We start from the raw sequence: 16,930 nt of genomic DNA, 5'->3' as shown, positions 1-16,930 counted from the left end.
TAGCTAAAACTAATAACTTGGTATTTACACTGGAAGTAAATTTTGTGGCGGACAAGATTCTTTTTGAACTTCATTAGTTTCGTCTTCCATATGTAGGTACCTACTTTTATACCAGCACAAGAAATTTTTAAGAATCGTGACCCGTTTTCATGTGGCGTGAAGTTATTGGATTAAACTGGTTAGCAACTAGCGTCACAAAAAGTTTTCAAAATATCCATGAAACCCTCCGAATTTAAAAGTGGGCCTGCACATACTTTGCAAGAACAAGGATTATGTGAAGGCACATAGAGAATGGATTTTGATGTTTTCCTTCAGCAGTCCAACATCCCATTCGTCCTTTCCAAATAGAGTGATGACGCCCAACGTGGGGCTCGAACCCACGACCCTGAGATTAAGAGTCTCATGCTCTACCGACTGAGCTAGCCGGGCACTCTGACGTTTCCCATCGTGGACGGACCCAACCCATTTCTTCTGAAATACTGCAATTCTCTCTGGCACTACAGCATAGTTTCTCTTGACTGTTCATTTCCGTTATTTGCTCTTATTACATGAATACGAAAGCCGATGCCAACCCATTTCTTCTGAAATACTGCAATTCTCTCTGGCACTACAGCATAGTTTCTCTTGACTGTTCATTTTCGTTATTTGCTCTTATTACATGAATAAGAAAGCCGAAAATATGAAAGGAGGGACTTAAAAAGGTCAATTTTTACCCGAATAAAAAAACGAAAGGTAGCTAAAATAATAACTTGGTATTTACACTGGAAGGAAATTTTGTGGCGGACAAGATTCTTTTTGAACTTCATTAGTTTCGTCTTCCATATGTAGGTACCTACTTTTATACAAGCATAAGAAGTTTTTAAGAATCGTGACCCGTTTTCATGTGGCGTTAAGTTATTGGATTAAACTGGTTAGCAACTAGCGTCACAAAAAGTTCTCAAAATATCCATGAAACCCTCCGAATTTAAAAGTGGGCCTGCACATACTTTGCAAGAAGAAGGATTATGTGAAGGCACATAGAGAATGGATTTCTGTTCTGTTATTGGATTAAACTGGTTAGCAACTAGCGTCACAAAAAGTTCTCAAAATATCCATGAAATCCTCCGAATTTAAAAGTGGTCCTGCACATACTTTGCAAGAACAAGGATTATGTGAAGGCACATAGAGAATGGATTTTGATGTTTTCCTTCAGCAGTCCAACATCCCATTCGTCCTTTCCAAATAGAGTGATGACGCCCAACGTGGGGCTCGAACCCACGACCCTGAGATTAAGAGTCTCATGCTCTAACGACTGAGCTAGCCGGGCACTCTGACGTTTCCCATCGTGGACGGACCCAACCCAATATCTTCTGAAATACTGCAATTCTCTCTGGCACTACAGCATAGTTTCTCTTGACTGTTCATTTTCGTTATTTGCTCTTATTACATGAATACGAAAGCCGATGCCAACCCATTTCTTCTGAAATACTGCAATTCTCTCTGGCACCACAGCATAGTTTCTCTTCTCTGTTCATTTCCGTTATTTGCTCTCATTACATGAATACGAAAGCGGGAAATATGAAAGGAGGGACTTAAAAAGGTCAATTTTACCCGTATAAAAAAACGAAAGGTAGCTAAAACTAATAACTTGGTATTTACACTGGAAGGAAATTTTGTGGCGGACAAGATTCTTTTTGAACTTCATTAGTTTCGTCTTCCATATGTAGGTACCTACTTTTATACCAGCATAAGAAATTTTTAAGAATCGTGACCCGTTTTCATGTGGCGTGAAGTTATTGGATTAAACTGGTTAGCAACTAGCGTCACAAAAAGTTCTCAAAATATCCATGAAATCCTCCGAATTTAAAAGTGGGCCTGCACATACTTTGCAAGAACAAGGATTATGTGAAGGCACATAGAGAATGGATTTTGATGTTTTCCTTCAGCAGTCCAACATCCCATTCGTCCTTCCCAAATAGAGTGATGACGCCCAACGTGGGGCTCGAACCCACGACCCTGAGATTAAGAGTCTCATGCTCTACCGACTGAGCTAGCCGGGCACTCTGACGTTTCCCATCGTGGACGGACCCAACCCATTTCTTCTGAAATACTGCAATTCTCTCTGGCACTACAGCATAGTTTCTCTTGACTGTTCATTTTCGTTATTTGCTCTTATTACATGAATACGAAAGCCGATGCCAACCCATTTCTTCTGAAATACTGCAATTCTCTCTGGCACTACAGCATAGTTTCTCTTGACTGTTCATTTTCGTTATTTGCTCTTATTACATGAATAAGAAAGCCGAAAATATGAAAGGAGGGACTTAAAAAGGTCAATTTTTACCCGAATAAAAAAACGAAAGGTAGCTAAAACTAATAACTTGGTATTTACACTGGAAGGAAATTTTGTGGCGGACAAGATTCTTTTTGAACTTCATTAGTTTCGTCTTCCATATGTAGGTACCTACTTTTATACAAGCATAAGAAGTTTTTAAGAATCGTGACCCGTTTTCATGTGGCGTGAAGTTATTGGATTAAACTGGTTAGCAACTAGCGTCACAAAAAGTTCTCAAAATATCCATGAAATCCTCCGAATTTAAAAGTGGGCCTGCACATACTTTGCAAGAACAAGGATTATGTGAAGGCACATAGAGAATGGATTTCTGTTCTGTTATTGGATTAAACTGGTTAGCAACTAGCGTCACAAAAAGTTCTCAAAATATCCATGAAATCCTCCGAATTTAAAAGTGGGCCTGCACATACTTTGCAAGAACAAGGATTATGTGAATGCACATAGAGAATGGATTTTGATGTTTTCCTTCAGCGGTCCAACATCCCATTCGTCCTTCCCAAATAGAGTGATGACGCCCAACGTGGGGCTCGAACCCACGACCCTGAGATTAAGAGTCTCATGCTCTACCGACTGAGCTAGCCGGGCACTCTGACGTTTCCCATCGTGGACGGACCCAACCCATTTCTTCTGAAATACTGCAATTCTCTCTGGCACTACAGCATAGTTTCTCTTGACTGTTCATTTTCGTTATTTGCTCTTATTACATGAATACGAAAGCCGATGCCAACCCATTTCTTCTGAAATACTGCAATTCTCTCTGGCACTACAGCATAGTTTCTCTTCACTGTTCATTTCCGTTATTTGCTCTTATTACATGAATAAGAAAGCCGAAAATATGAAAGGAGGGACTTAAAAAGGTCAATTTTTACCCGAATAAAAAAACGAAAGGTAGCTAAAACTAATAACTTGGTATTTACACTGGAAGGAAATTTTGTGGCGGACAAGATTCTTTTTGAACTTCATTAGTTTCGTCTTCCATATGTAGGTACCTACTTTTATACAAGCATAAGAAGTTTTTAAGAATCGTGACCCGTTTTCATGTGGCGTGAAGTTATTGGATTAAACTGGTTAGCAACTAGCGTCACAAAAAGTTCTCAAAATATCCATGAAATCCTCCGAATTTAAAAGTGGGCCTGCACATACTTTGCAAGAAGAAGGATTATGTGAATGCACATAGAGAATGGATTTTGATGTTTTCCTTCAGCGGTCCAACATCCCATTCGTCCTTCCCAAATAGAGTGATGACGCCCAACGTGGGGCTCGAACCCACGACCCTGAGATTAAGAGTCTCATGCTCTACCGACTGAGCTAGCCGGGCACTCTGACGTTTCCCATCGTGGACGGACCCAACCCATTTCTTCTGAAATACTGCAATTCTCTCTGGCACTACAGCATAGTTTCTCTTGACTGTTCATTTTCGTTATTTGCTCTTATTACATGAATACGAAAGCCGATGCCAACCCATTTCTTCTGAAATACTGCAATTCTCTCTGGCACTACAGCATAGTTTCTCTTGACTGTTCATTTCCGTTATTTGCTCTTATTACATGAATACGAAAGCCGGACCCAACCCATTTCTTCTGAAATACTGCAATTCTCTCTGGCACTACAGCATAGTTTCTCTTCACTGTTCATTTCCGTTATTTGCACTTATTACATGAATAAGAAAGCCGATGCCAACCCATTTCTTCTGAAATACTGCAATTCTCTCTGGCACTACAGCATAGTTTCTCTTCACTGTTCATTTCCGTTATTTGCTCTTATTACATGAATAAGAAAGCCGAAAATATGAAAGGAGGGACTTAAAAAGGTCAATTTTTACCCGAATAAAAAAACGAAAGGTAGCTAAAACTAATAACTTGGTATTTACACTGGAAGGAAATTTTGTGGCGGACAAGATTCTTTTTGAACTTCATTAGTTTCGTCTTCCATATGTAGGTACCTACTTTTATACAAGCATAAGAAGTTTTTAAGAATCGTGACCCGTTTTCATGTGGCGTGAAGTTATTGGATTAAACTGGTTAGCAACTAGCGTCACAAAAAGTTCTCAAAATATCCATGAAATCCTCCGAATTTAAAAGTGGGCCTGCACATACTTTGCAAGAACAAGGATTATGTGAAGGCACATAGAGAATGGATTTCTGTTCTGTTATTGGATTAAACTGGTTAGCAACTAGCGTCACAAAAAGTTCTCAAAATATCCATGAAATCCTCCGAATTTAAAAGTGGGCCTGCACATACTTTGCAAGAACAAGGATTATGTGAATGCAAATAGAGAATGGATTTTGATGTTTTCCTTCAGCGGTCCAACATCCCATTCGTCCTTCCCAAATAGAGTGATGACGCCCAACGTGGGGCTCGAACCCACGACCCTGAGATTAAGAGTCTCATGCTCTACCGACTGAGCTAGCCGGGCACTCTGACGTTTCCCATCGTGGACGGACCCAACCCATTTCTTCTGAAATACTGCAATTCTCTCTGGCACTACAGCATAGTTTCTCTTGACTGTTCATTTTCGTTATTTGCTCTTATTACATGAATACGAAAGCCGATGCCAACCCATTTCTTCTGAAATACTGCAATTCTCTCTGGCACTACAGCATAGTTTCTCTTGACTGTTCATTTTCGTTATTTGCTCTTATTACATGAATAAGAAAGCCGAAAATATGAAAGGAGGGACTTAAAAAGGTCAATTTTTACCCGAATAAAAAAACGAAAGGTAGCTAAAACTAATAACTTGGTATTTACACTGGAAGGAAATTTTGTGGCGGACAAGATTCTTTTTGAACTTCATTAGTTTCGTCTTCCATATGTAGGTACCTACTTTTATACAAGCATAAGAAGTTTTTAAGAATCGTGACCCGTTTTCATGTGGCGTGAAGTTATTGGATTAAACTGGTTAGCAACTAGCGTCACAAAAAGTTCTCAAAATATCCATGAAATCCTCCGAATTTAAAAGTGGGCCTGCACATACTTTGCAAGAACAAGGATTATGTGAAGGCACATAGAGAATGGATTTCTGTTCTGTTATTGGATTAAACTGGTTAGCAACTAGCGTCACAAAAAGTTCTCAAAATATCCATGAAATCCTCCGAATTTAAAAGTGGGCCTGCACATACTTTGCAAGAACAAGGATTATGTGAAGGCACATAGAGAATGGATTTTGATGTTTTCCTTCAGCAGTCCAACATCCCATTCGTCCTTTCCAAATAGAGTGATGACGCCCAACGTGGGGCTCAAACCCACGACCTTGAGATTAAGAGTCTTATGCTCTACCGACTGAGCTATCCGGGCACTCTGGCGTTTCCCATCGTGGACGGACCCAACCCATTTCTTCTGAAATACTGCAATTCTCTCTGGCACTACAGCATAGTTTCTCTTGACTGTTCATTATCGTTATTTGCTCTTATTACATGAATACGAAAGCCGATGCCAACCCATTTCTTCTGAAATACTGCAATTCTCTCTGGCACTACAGCATAGTTTCTCTTCACTGTTCATTTCCGTTATTTGCTCTTATTACATGAATAAGAAAGCCGAAAATATGAAAGGAGGGACTTAAAAAGGTCAATTTTACCCGAATAAAAAAACGAAAGGTAGATAAAACTAATAACTTGGTATTTACACTGGAAGGAAATTTTGTGGCGGACAAGATTCTTTTTGAACTTCATTAGTTTCGTCTTCCTTTTTCCCGAATAAAAAAACGAAAGGTAGCTAAAACTAATAACTTGGTATTTACACTGGAAGGAAATTTTGTGGCGGACAAGATTCTTTTTGAACTTCATTAGTTTCGTCTTCCATAGGTAGGTACCTACTTTTATACCAGCATAAGAAATTTTTAAGAATCGTGACCCGTTTTCATGTGGCGTGAAGTTATTGGATTAAACTGGTTAGCAACTAGCGTCACAAAAAGTTCTCAAAATATCCATGAAATCCTCCGAATTTAAAAGTGGGCCTGCACATACTTTGCAAGAACAAGGATCATGTGAAGGCACATAGAGAATGGATTTTGATGTTTTCCTTCAGCAGTCCAACATCCCATTCGTCCTTTCCAAATAGAGTGATGACGCCCAACGTGGGGCTCGAACCCACGACCCTGAGATTAAGAGTCTCATGCTCTACCGACTGAGCTAGCCGGGCACTCTGATGTTTCCCATCGTGGACGGACCCAACCCATTTCTTCTGAAATACTGCAATTCTCTCTGGCACTACAGCATAGTTTCTCTTCACTGTTCATTTCCGTTATTTGCTCTTATTACATGAATAAGAAAGCCGAAAATATGAAAGGAGGGACTTAAAAAGGTCAATTTTTACCCGAATAAAAAAACGAAAGGTAGCTAAAACTAATAACTTGGTATTTACACTGGAAGGAAATTTTGTGGCGGACAAGATTCTTTTTGAACTTCATTAGTTTCGTCTTCCATATGTAGGTACCTACTTTTATACAAGCATAAGAAGTTTTTAAGAATCGTGACCCGTTTTCATGTGGCGTGAAGTTATTGGATTAAACTGGTTAGCAACTAGCGTCACAAAAAGTTCTCAAAATATCCATGAAATCCTCCGAATTTAAAAGTGGGCCTGCACATACTTTGCAAGAACAAGGATTATGTGAAGGCACATAGAGAATGGATTTCTGTTCTGTTATTGGATTAAACTGGTTAGCAACTAGCGTCACAAAAAGTTCTCAAAATATCCATGAAATCCTCCGAATTTAAAAGTGGGCCTGCACATACTTTGCAAGAACAAGGATTATGTGAATGCAAATAGAGAATGGATTTTGATGTTTTCCTTCAGCGGTCCAACATCCCATTCGTCCTTCCCAAATAGAGTGATGACGCCCAACGTGGGGCTCGAACCCACGACCCTGAGATTAAGAGTCTCATGCTCTACCGACTGAGCTAGCCGGGCACTCTGACGTTTCCCATCGTGGACGGACCCAACCCATTTCTTCTGAAATACTGCAATTCTCTCTGGCACTACAGCATAGTTTCTCTTGACTGTTCATTTTCGTTATTTGCTCTTATTACATGAATACGAAAGCCGATGCCAACCCATTTCTTCTGAAATACTGCAATTCTCTCTGGCACTACAGCATAGTTTCTCTTGACTGTTCATTTTCGTTATTTGCTCTTATTACATGAATAAGAAAGCCGAAAATATGAAAGGAGGGACTTAAAAAGGTCAATTTTTACCCGAATAAAAAAACGAAAGGTAGCTAAAACTAATAACTTGGTATTTACACTGGAAGGAAATTTTGTGGCGGACAAGATTCTTTTTGAACTTCATTAGTTTCGTCTTCCATATGTAGGTACCTACTTTTATACAAGCATAAGAAGTTTTTAAGAATCGTGACCCGTTTTCATGTGGCGTGAAGTTATTGGATTAAACTGGTTAGCAACTAGCGTCACAAAAAGTTCTCAAAATATCCATGAAATCCTCCGAATTTAAAAGTGGGCCTGCACATACTTTGCAAGAACAAGGATTATGTGAAGGCACATAGAGAATGGATTTCTGTTCTGTTATTGGATTAAACTGGTTAGCAACTAGCGTCACAAAAAGTTCTCAAAATATCCATGAAATCCTCCGAATTTAAAAGTGGGCCTGCACATACTTTGCAAGAACAAGGATTATGTGAAGGCACATAGAGAATGGATTTTGATGTTTTCCTTCAGCAGTCCAACATCCCATTCGTCCTTTCCAAATAGAGTGATGACGCCCAACGTGGGGCTCAAACCCACGACCTTGAGATTAAGAGTCTTATGCTCTACCGACTGAGCTATCCGGGCACTCTGGCGTTTCCCATCGTGGACGGACCCAACCCATTTCTTCTGAAATACTGCAATTCTCTCTGGCACTACAGCATAGTTTCTCTTGACTGTTCATTATCGTTATTTGCTCTTATTACATGAATACGAAAGCCGATGCCAACCCATTTCTTCTGAAATACTGCAATTCTCTCTGGCACTACAGCATAGTTTCTCTTCACTGTTCATTTCCGTTATTTGCTCTTATTACATGAATAAGAAAGCCGAAAATATGAAAGGAGGGACTTAAAAAGGTCAATTTTACCCGAATAAAAAAACGAAAGGTAGATAAAACTAATAACTTGGTATTTACACTGGAAGGAAATTTTGTGGCGGACAAGATTCTTTTTGAACTTCATTAGTTTCGTCTTCCTTTTTCCCGAATAAAAAAACGAAAGGTAGCTAAAACTAATAACTTGGTATTTACACTGGAAGGAAATTTTGTGGCGGACAAGATTCTTTTTGAACTTCATTAGTTTCGTCTTCCATAGGTAGGTACCTACTTTTATACCAGCATAAGAAATTTTTAAGAATCGTGACCCGTTTTCATGTGGCGTGAAGTTATTGGATTAAACTGGTTAGCAACTAGCGTCACAAAAAGTTCTCAAAATATCCATGAAATCCTCCGAATTTAAAAGTGGGCCTGCACATACTTTGCAAGAACAAGGATCATGTGAAGGCACATAGAGAATGGATTTTGATGTTTTCCTTCAGCAGTCCAACATCCCATTCGTCCTTTCCAAATAGAGTGATGACGCCCAACGTGGGGCTCGAACCCACGACCCTGAGATTAAGAGTCTCATGCTCTACCGACTGAGCTAGCCGGGCACTCTGATGTTTCCCATCGTGGACGGACCCAACCCATTTCTTCTGAAATACTGCAATTCTCTCTGGCACTACAGCATAGTTTCTCTTCACTGTTCATTTCCGTTATTTGCTCTTATTACATGAATAAGAAAGCCGAAAATATGAAAGGAGGGACTTAAAAAGGTCAATTTTTACCCGAATAAAAAAACGAAAGGTAGCTAAAACTAATAACTTGGTATTTACACTGGAAGGAAATTTTGTGGCGGACAAGATTCTTTTTGAACTTCATTAGTTTCGTCTTCCATATGTAGGTACCTACTTTTATACAAGCATAAGAAGTTTTTAAGAATCGTGACCCGTTTTCATGTGGCGTGAAGTTATTGGATTAAACTGGTTAGCAACTAGCGTCACAAAAAGTTCTCAAAATATCCATGAAATCCTCCGAATTTAAAAGTGGGCCTGCACATACTTTGCAAGAACAAGGATTATGTGAAGGCACATAGAGAATGGATTTCTGTTCTGTTATTGGATTAAACTGGTTAGCAACTAGCGTCACAAAAAGTTCTCAAAATATCCATGAAATCCTCCGAATTTAAAAGTGGGCCTGCACATACTTTGCAAGAACAAGGATTATGTGAATGCAAATAGAGAATGGATTTTGATGTTTTCCTTCAGCGGTCCAACATCCCATTCGTCCTTCCCAAATAGAGTGATGACGCCCAACGTGGGGCTCGAACCCACGACCCTGAGATTAAGAGTCTCATGCTCTACCGACTGAGCTAGCCGGGCACTCTGACGTTTCCCATCGTGGACGGACCCAACCCATTTCTTCTGAAATACTGCAATTCTCTCTGGCACTACAGCATAGTTTCTCTTGACTGTTCATTTTCGTTATTTGCTCTTATTACATGAATACGAAAGCCGATGCCAACCCATTTCTTCTGAAATACTGCAATTCTCTCTGGCACTACAGCATAGTTTCTCTTGACTGTTCATTTTCGTTATTTGCTCTTATTACATGAATAAGAAAGCCGAAAATATGAAAGGAGGGACTTAAAAAGGTCAATTTTTACCCGAATAAAAAAACGAAAGGTAGCTAAAACTAATAACTTGGTATTTACACTGGAAGGAAATTTTGTGGCGGACAAGATTCTTTTTGAACTTCATTAGTTTCGTCTTCCATATGTAGGTACCTACTTTTATACAAGCATAAGAAGTTTTTAAGAATCGTGACCCGTTTTCATGTGGCGTGAAGTTATTGGATTAAACTGGTTAGCAACTAGCGTCACAAAAAGTTCTCAAAATATCCATGAAATCCTCCGAATTTAAAAGTGGGCCTGCACATACTTTGCAAGAACAAGGATTATGTGAAGGCACATAGAGAATGGATTTCTGTTCTGTTATTGGATTAAACTGGTTAGCAACTAGCGTCACAAAAAGTTCTCAAAATATCCATGAAATCCTCCGAATTTAAAAGTGGGCCTGCACATACTTTGCAAGAACAAGGATTATGTGAAGGCACATAGAGAATGGATTTTGATGTTTTCCTTCAGCAGTCCAACATCCCATTCGTCCTTTCCAAATAGAGTGATGACGCCCAACGTGGGGCTCAAACCCACGACCTTGAGATTAAGAGTCTTATGCTCTACCGACTGAGCTATCCGGGCACTCTGGCGTTTCCCATCGTGGACGGACCCAACCCATTTCTTCTGAAATACTGCAATTCTCTCTGGCACTACAGCATAGTTTCTCTTGACTGTTCATTATCGTTATTTGCTCTTATTACATGAATACGAAAGCCGATGCCAACCCATTTCTTCTGAAATACTGCAATTCTCTCTGGCACTACAGCATAGTTTCTCTTCACTGTTCATTTCCGTTATTTGCTCTTATTACATGAATAAGAAAGCCGAAAATATGAAAGGAGGGACTTAAAAAGGTCAATTTTACCCGAATAAAAAAACGAAAGGTAGATAAAACTAATAACTTGGTATTTACACTGGAAGGAAATTTTGTGGCGGACAAGATTCTTTTTGAACTTCATTAGTTTCGTCTTCCTTTTTCCCGAATAAAAAAACGAAAGGTAGCTAAAACTAATAACTTGGTATTTACACTGGAAGGAAATTTTGTGGCGGACAAGATTCTTTTTGAACTTCATTAGTTTCGTCTTCCATAGGTAGGTACCTACTTTTATACCAGCATAAGAAATTTTTAAGAATCGTGACCCGTTTTCATGTGGCGTGAAGTTATTGGATTAAACTGGTTAGCAACTAGCGTCACAAAAAGTTCTCAAAATATCCATGAAATCCTCCGAATTTAAAAGTGGGCCTGCACATACTTTGCAAGAACAAGGATCATGTGAAGGCACATAGAGAATGGATTTTGATGTTTTCCTTCAGCAGTCCAACATCCCATTCGTCCTTTCCAAATAGAGTGATGACGCCCAACGTGGGGCTCGAACCCACGACCCTGAGATTAAGAGTCTCATGCTCTACCGACTGAGCTAGCCGGGCACTCTGACATGTCCCATCGTGGCCGGACCCAACCCATTTCTTCTGAAATACTGCAATTCTCTCTGGCACTACAGCATAGTTTCTCTTGACTGTTCATTTTCGTTATTTGCTCTTATTACATGAATAAGAAAGCCGAAAATATGAAAGGAGGGACTTAAAAAGGTCAATTTTTACCCGAATAAAAAAACGAAAGGTAGCTAAAACTAATAACTTGGTATTTACACTGGAAGGAAATTTTGTGGCGGACAAGATTCTTTTTGAACTTCATTAGTTTCGTCTTCCATATGTAGGTACCTACTTTTATACAAGCATAAGAAGTTTTTAAGAATCGTGACCCGTTTTCATGTGGCGTGAAGTTATTGGATTAAACTGGTTAGCAACTAGCGTCACAAAAAGTTCTCAAAATATCCATGAAATCCTCCGAATTTAAAAGTGGGCCTGCACATACTTTGCAAGAACAAGGATTATGTGAAGGCACATAGAGAATGGATTTTGATGTTTTCCTTCAGCAGTCCAACATCCCATTCGTCCTTTCCAAATAGAGTGATGACGCCCAACGTGGGGCTCGAACCCACGACCCTGAGATTAAGAGTCTCATGCTCTACCGACTGAGCTAGCCGGGCACTCTGACGTTTCCCATCGTGGACGGACCCAACCCATTGCTTCTGAAATACTGCAATTCTCTCTGGCACTACAGCATAGTTTCTCTTGACTGTTCATTTTCGTTATTTGCTCTTATTACATGAATACGAAAGCCGATGCCGACCCATTTCTTCTGAAATACTGCAATTCTCTCTGGCACTACAGCATAGTTTCTCTTGACTGTTCATTTTCGTTATTTGCTCTTATTACATGAATAAGAAAGCCGAAAATATGAAAGGAGGGACTTAAAAAGGTCAATTTTTACCCGAATAAAAAAACGAAAGGTAGCTAAAACTAATAACTTGGTATTTACACTGGAAGGAAATTTTGTGGCGGACAAGATTCTTTTTGAACTTCATTAGTTTCGTCTTCCATATGTAGGTACCTACTTTTATACAAGCATAAGAAGTTTTTAAGAATCGTGACCCGTTTTCATGTGGCGTGAAGTTATTGGATTAAACTGGTTAGCAACTAGCGTCACAAAAAGTTCTCAAAATATCCATGAAATCCTCCGAATTTAAAAGTGGGCCTGCACATACTTTGCAAGAACAAGGATTATGTGAAGGCACATAGAGAATGGATTTTGATGTTTTCCTTCAGCAGTCCAACATCCCATTCGTCCTTTCCAAATAGAGTGATGACGCCCAACGTGGGGCTCGAACCCACGACCCTGAGATTAAGAGTCTCATGCTCTACCGACTGAGCTAGCCGGGCACTCTGACGTTTCCCATCGTGGACGGACCCAACCCATTGCTTCTGAAATACTGCAATTCTCTCTGGCACTACAGCATAGTTTCTCTTGACTGTTCATTTTCGTTATTTGCTCTTATTACATGAATACGAAAGCCGATGCCGACCCATTTCTTCTGAAATACTGCAATTCTCTCTGGCACTACAGCATAGTTTCTCTTGACTGTTCATTTTCGTTATTTGCTCTTATTACATGAATAAGAAAGCCGAAAATATGAAAGGAGGGACTTAAAAAGGTCAATTTTTACCCGAATAAAAAAACGAAAGGTAGCTAAAACTAATAACTTGGTATTTACACTGGAAGGAAATTTTGTGGCGGACAAGATTCTTTTTGAACTTCATTAGTTTCGTCTTCCATATGTAGGTACCTACTTTTATACAAGCATAAGAAGTTTTTAAGAATCGTGACCCGTTTTCATGTGGCGTGAAGTTATTGGATTAAACTGGTTAGCAACTAGCGTCACAAAAAGTTCTCAAAATATCCATGAAATCCTCCGAATTTAAAAGTGGGCCTGCACATACTTTGCAAGAAGAAGGATTATGTGAATGCACATAGAGAATGGATTTTGATGTTTTCCTTCAGCGGTCCAACATCCCATTCGTCCTTCCCAAATAGAGTGATGACGCCCAACGTGGGGCTCGAACCCACGACCCTGAGATTAAGAGTCTCATGCTCTACCGACTGAGCTAGCCGGGCACTCTGACGTTTCCCATCGTGGACGGACCCAACCCATTTCTTCTGAAATACTGCAATTCTCTCTAAAAGTTATTATTATAAACAAGGATTATGTGAATGCACATAGAGAATGGATTTTGATGTTTTCCTTCAGCGGTCCAACATCCCATTCGTCCGAAAATATGAAAGGAGGGACTTAAAAAGGTCAATTTTTACCCGAATAAAAAAACGAAAGGTAGCTAAAACTAATAACTTGGTATTTACACTGGAAGGAAATTTTGTGGCGGACAAGATTCTTTTTGAACTTCATTAGTTTCGTCTTCCATATGTAGGTACCTACTTTTATACAAGCATAAGAAGTTTTTAAGAATCGTGACCCGTTTTCATGTGGCGTGAAGTTATTGGATTAAACTGGTTAGCAACTAGCGTCACAAAAAGTTCTCAAAATATCCATGAAATCCTCCGAATTTAAAAGTGGGCCTGCACATACTTTGCAAGAACAAGGATTATGTGAAGGCACATAGAGAATGGATTTTGATGTTTTCCTTCAGCAGTCCAACATCCCATTCGTCCTTTCCAAATAGAGTGATGACGCCCAACGTGGGGCTCGAACCCACGACCCTGAGATTAAGAGTCTCATGCTCTACCGACTGAGCTAGCCGGGCACTCTGACGTTTCCCATCGTGGACGGACCCAACCCATTGCTTCTGAAATACTGCAATTCTCTCTGGCACTACAGCATAGTTTCTCTTGACTGTTCATTTTCGTTATTTGCTCTTATTACATGAATACGAAAGCCGATGCCAACCCATTTCTTCTGAAATACTGCAATTCTCTCTGGCACTACAGCATAGTTTCTCTTGACTGTTCATTTTCGTTATTTGCTCTTATTACATGAATAAGAAAGCCGAAAATATGAAAGGAGGGACTTAAAAAGGTCAATTTTTACCCGAATAAAAAAACGAAAGGTAGCTAAAACTAATAACTTGGTATTTACACTGGAAGGAAATTTTGTGGCGGACAAGATTCTTTTTGAACTTCATTAGTTTCGTCTTCCATATGTAGGTACCTACTTTTATACAAGCATAAGAAGTTTTTAAGAATCGTGACCCGTTTTCATGTGGCGTGAAGTTATTGGATTAAACTGGTTAGCAACTAGCGTCACAAAAAGTTCTCAAAATATCCATGAAATCCTCCGAATTTAAAAGTGGGCCTGCACATACTTTGCAAGAACAAGGATTATGTGAAGGCACATAGAGAATGGATTTTGATGTTTTCCTTCAGCAGTCCAACATCCCATTCGTCCTTTCCAAATAGAGTGATGACGCCCAACGTGGGGCTCGAACCCACGACCCTGAGATTAAGAGTCTCATGCTCTACCGACTGAGCTAGCCGGGCACTCTGACGTTTCCCATCGTGGACGGACCCAACCCATTTCTTCTGAAATACTGCAATTCTCTCTGGCACTACAGCATAGTTTCTCTTGACTGTTCATTTTCGTTATTTGCTCTTATTACATGAATACGAAAGCCGATGCCAACCCATTTCTTCTGAAATACTGCAATTCTCTCTGGCACTACAGCATAGTTTCTCTTGACTGTTCATTTTCGTTATTTGCTCTTATTACATGAATAAGAAAGCCGAAAATATGAAAGGAGGGACTTAAAAAGGTCAATTTTTACCCGAATAAAAAAACGAAAGGTAGCTAAAACTAATAACTTGGTATTTACACTGGAAGGAAATTTTGTGGCGGACAAGATTCTTTTTGAACTTCATTAGTTTCGTCTTCCATATGTAGGTACCTACTTTTATACAAGCATAAGAAGTTTTTAAGAATCGTGACCCGTTTTCATGTGGCGTGAAGTTATTGGATTAAACTGGTTAGCAACTAGCGTCACAAAAAGTTCTCAAAATATCCATGAAATCCTCCGAATTTAAAAGTGGGCCTGCACATACTTTGCAAGAACAAGGATTATGTGAAGGCACATAGAGAATGGATTTCTGTTCTGTTATTGGATTAAACTGGTTAGCAACTAGCGTCACAAAAAGTTCTCAAAATATCCATGAAATCCTCCGAATTTAAAAGTGGGCCTGCACATACTTTGCAAGAACAAGGATTATGTGAATGCACATAGAGAATGGATTTTGATGTTTTCCTTCAGCGGTCCAACATCCCATTCGTCCTTCCCAAATAGAGTGATGACGCCCAACGTGGGGCTCGAACCCACGACCCTGAGATTAAGAGTCTCATGCTCTACCGACTGAGCTAGCCGGGCACTCTGACGTTTCCCATCGTGGACGGACCCAACCCATTTCTTCTGAAATACTGCAATTCTCTCTGGCACTACAGCATAGTTTCTCTTGACTGTTCATTTTCGTTATTTGCTCTTATTACATGAATACGAAAGCCGATGCCAACCCATTTCTTCTGAAATACTGCAATTCTCTCTGGCACTACAGCATAGTTTCTCTTGACTGTTCATTTTCGTTATTTGCTCTTATTACATGAATAAGAAAGCCGAAAATATGAAAGGAGGGACTTAAAAAGGTCAATTTTTACCCGAATAAAAAAACGAAAGGTAGCTAAAACTAATAACTTGGTATTTACACTGGAAGGAAATTTTGTGGCGGACAAGATTCTTTTTGAACTTCATTAGTTTCGTCTTCCATATGTAGGTACCTACTTTTATACAAGCATAAGAAGTTTTTAAGAATCGTGACCCGTTTTCATGTGGCGTGAAGTTATTGGATTAAACTGGTTAGCAACTAGCGTCACAAAAAGTTCTCAAAATATCCATGAAATCCTCCGAATTTAAAAGTGGGCCTGCACATACTTTGCAAGAAGAAGGATTATGTGAATGCACATAGAGAATGGATTTTGATGTTTTCCTTCAGCGGTCCAACATCCCATTCGTCCTTCCCAAATAGAGTGATGACGCCCAACGTGGGGCTCGAACCCACGACCCTGAGATTAAGAGTCTCATGCTCTACCGACTGAGCTAGCCGGGCACTCTGACGTTTCCCATCGTGGACGGACCCAACCCATTTCTTCTGAAATACTGCAATTCTCTCTAAAAGTTATTATTATAAACAAGGATTATGTGAATGCACATAGAGAATGGATTTTGATGTTTTCCTTCAGCGGTCCAACATCCCATTCGTCCGAAAATATGAAAGGAGGGACTTAAAAAGGTCAATTTTTACCCGAATAAAAAAACGAAAGGTAGCTAAAACTAATAACTTGGTATTTACACTGGAAGGAAATTTTGTGGCGGACAAGATTCTTTTTGAACTTCATTAGTTTCGTCTTCCATATGTAGGTACCTACTTTTATACAAGCATAAGAAGTTTTTAAGAATCGTGACCCGTTTTCATGTGGCGTGAAGTTATTGGATTAAACTGGTTA

The 16,930-nt window shown here is 39.6% G+C and overlaps 21 non-coding genes across 21 annotated transcripts; all 21 read right to left on the bottom strand.

Annotated features, from left to right (window-relative positions):
• Nucleotides 1–356: 356 nt before the first annotated feature.
• trnak-cuu (transfer RNA lysine (anticodon CUU)) lies at nt 357–429 on the bottom strand. Its single transcript has one exon. It is a non-coding gene; the product is annotated as a tRNA-Lys (tRNA).
• An 804-nt stretch (nt 430–1,233) lies between these two features.
• trnak-cuu (transfer RNA lysine (anticodon CUU)) lies at nt 1,234–1,306 on the bottom strand. Its single transcript has one exon. It is a non-coding gene; the product is annotated as a tRNA-Lys (tRNA).
• Nucleotides 1,307–1,966: 660 nt separating this feature from the next.
• trnak-cuu (transfer RNA lysine (anticodon CUU)) lies at nt 1,967–2,039 on the bottom strand. The gene has a single exon. It is a non-coding gene; the product is annotated as a tRNA-Lys (tRNA).
• An 805-nt stretch (nt 2,040–2,844) lies between these two features.
• trnak-cuu (transfer RNA lysine (anticodon CUU)) lies at nt 2,845–2,917 on the bottom strand. Its single transcript has one exon. It is a non-coding gene; the product is annotated as a tRNA-Lys (tRNA).
• A 660-nt stretch (nt 2,918–3,577) lies between these two features.
• On the bottom strand, nt 3,578–3,650 carry trnak-cuu (transfer RNA lysine (anticodon CUU)). The gene has a single exon. It is a non-coding gene; the product is annotated as a tRNA-Lys (tRNA).
• A 1,025-nt stretch (nt 3,651–4,675) lies between these two features.
• Nucleotides 4,676–4,748, bottom strand: trnak-cuu (transfer RNA lysine (anticodon CUU)). Its single transcript has one exon. It is a non-coding gene; the product is annotated as a tRNA-Lys (tRNA).
• Nucleotides 4,749–5,553: 805 nt separating this feature from the next.
• Nucleotides 5,554–5,626, bottom strand: trnak-cuu (transfer RNA lysine (anticodon CUU)). The gene has a single exon. It is a non-coding gene; the product is annotated as a tRNA-Lys (tRNA).
• A 773-nt stretch (nt 5,627–6,399) lies between these two features.
• Nucleotides 6,400–6,472, bottom strand: trnak-cuu (transfer RNA lysine (anticodon CUU)). Its single transcript has one exon. It is a non-coding gene; the product is annotated as a tRNA-Lys (tRNA).
• Nucleotides 6,473–7,167: 695 nt separating this feature from the next.
• trnak-cuu (transfer RNA lysine (anticodon CUU)) lies at nt 7,168–7,240 on the bottom strand. Its single transcript has one exon. It is a non-coding gene; the product is annotated as a tRNA-Lys (tRNA).
• Nucleotides 7,241–8,045: 805 nt separating this feature from the next.
• Nucleotides 8,046–8,118, bottom strand: trnak-cuu (transfer RNA lysine (anticodon CUU)). The gene has a single exon. It is a non-coding gene; the product is annotated as a tRNA-Lys (tRNA).
• A 773-nt stretch (nt 8,119–8,891) lies between these two features.
• Nucleotides 8,892–8,964, bottom strand: trnak-cuu (transfer RNA lysine (anticodon CUU)). The gene has a single exon. It is a non-coding gene; the product is annotated as a tRNA-Lys (tRNA).
• A 695-nt stretch (nt 8,965–9,659) lies between these two features.
• trnak-cuu (transfer RNA lysine (anticodon CUU)) lies at nt 9,660–9,732 on the bottom strand. Its single transcript has one exon. It is a non-coding gene; the product is annotated as a tRNA-Lys (tRNA).
• An 805-nt stretch (nt 9,733–10,537) lies between these two features.
• Nucleotides 10,538–10,610, bottom strand: trnak-cuu (transfer RNA lysine (anticodon CUU)). Its single transcript has one exon. It is a non-coding gene; the product is annotated as a tRNA-Lys (tRNA).
• Nucleotides 10,611–11,383: 773 nt separating this feature from the next.
• trnak-cuu (transfer RNA lysine (anticodon CUU)) lies at nt 11,384–11,456 on the bottom strand. The gene has a single exon. It is a non-coding gene; the product is annotated as a tRNA-Lys (tRNA).
• A 550-nt stretch (nt 11,457–12,006) lies between these two features.
• Nucleotides 12,007–12,079, bottom strand: trnak-cuu (transfer RNA lysine (anticodon CUU)). The gene has a single exon. It is a non-coding gene; the product is annotated as a tRNA-Lys (tRNA).
• A 660-nt stretch (nt 12,080–12,739) lies between these two features.
• trnak-cuu (transfer RNA lysine (anticodon CUU)) lies at nt 12,740–12,812 on the bottom strand. The gene has a single exon. It is a non-coding gene; the product is annotated as a tRNA-Lys (tRNA).
• A 660-nt stretch (nt 12,813–13,472) lies between these two features.
• trnak-cuu (transfer RNA lysine (anticodon CUU)) lies at nt 13,473–13,545 on the bottom strand. Its single transcript has one exon. It is a non-coding gene; the product is annotated as a tRNA-Lys (tRNA).
• A 571-nt stretch (nt 13,546–14,116) lies between these two features.
• Nucleotides 14,117–14,189, bottom strand: trnak-cuu (transfer RNA lysine (anticodon CUU)). The gene has a single exon. It is a non-coding gene; the product is annotated as a tRNA-Lys (tRNA).
• Nucleotides 14,190–14,849: 660 nt separating this feature from the next.
• trnak-cuu (transfer RNA lysine (anticodon CUU)) lies at nt 14,850–14,922 on the bottom strand. Its single transcript has one exon. It is a non-coding gene; the product is annotated as a tRNA-Lys (tRNA).
• An 805-nt stretch (nt 14,923–15,727) lies between these two features.
• trnak-cuu (transfer RNA lysine (anticodon CUU)) lies at nt 15,728–15,800 on the bottom strand. Its single transcript has one exon. It is a non-coding gene; the product is annotated as a tRNA-Lys (tRNA).
• A 660-nt stretch (nt 15,801–16,460) lies between these two features.
• trnak-cuu (transfer RNA lysine (anticodon CUU)) lies at nt 16,461–16,533 on the bottom strand. Its single transcript has one exon. It is a non-coding gene; the product is annotated as a tRNA-Lys (tRNA).
• Nucleotides 16,534–16,930: the final 397 nt, after the last annotated feature.

The sequence above is a fragment of the Gasterosteus aculeatus genome, chromosome 11, assembly GCF_964276395.1.
Source record: "Gasterosteus aculeatus chromosome 11, fGasAcu3.hap1.1, whole genome shotgun sequence".
In the NCBI taxonomy this organism is placed as follows: domain Eukaryota; kingdom Metazoa; phylum Chordata; class Actinopteri; order Perciformes; family Gasterosteidae; genus Gasterosteus; species Gasterosteus aculeatus.
This window is presented reverse-complemented; position numbering and strand designations above follow the sequence as displayed.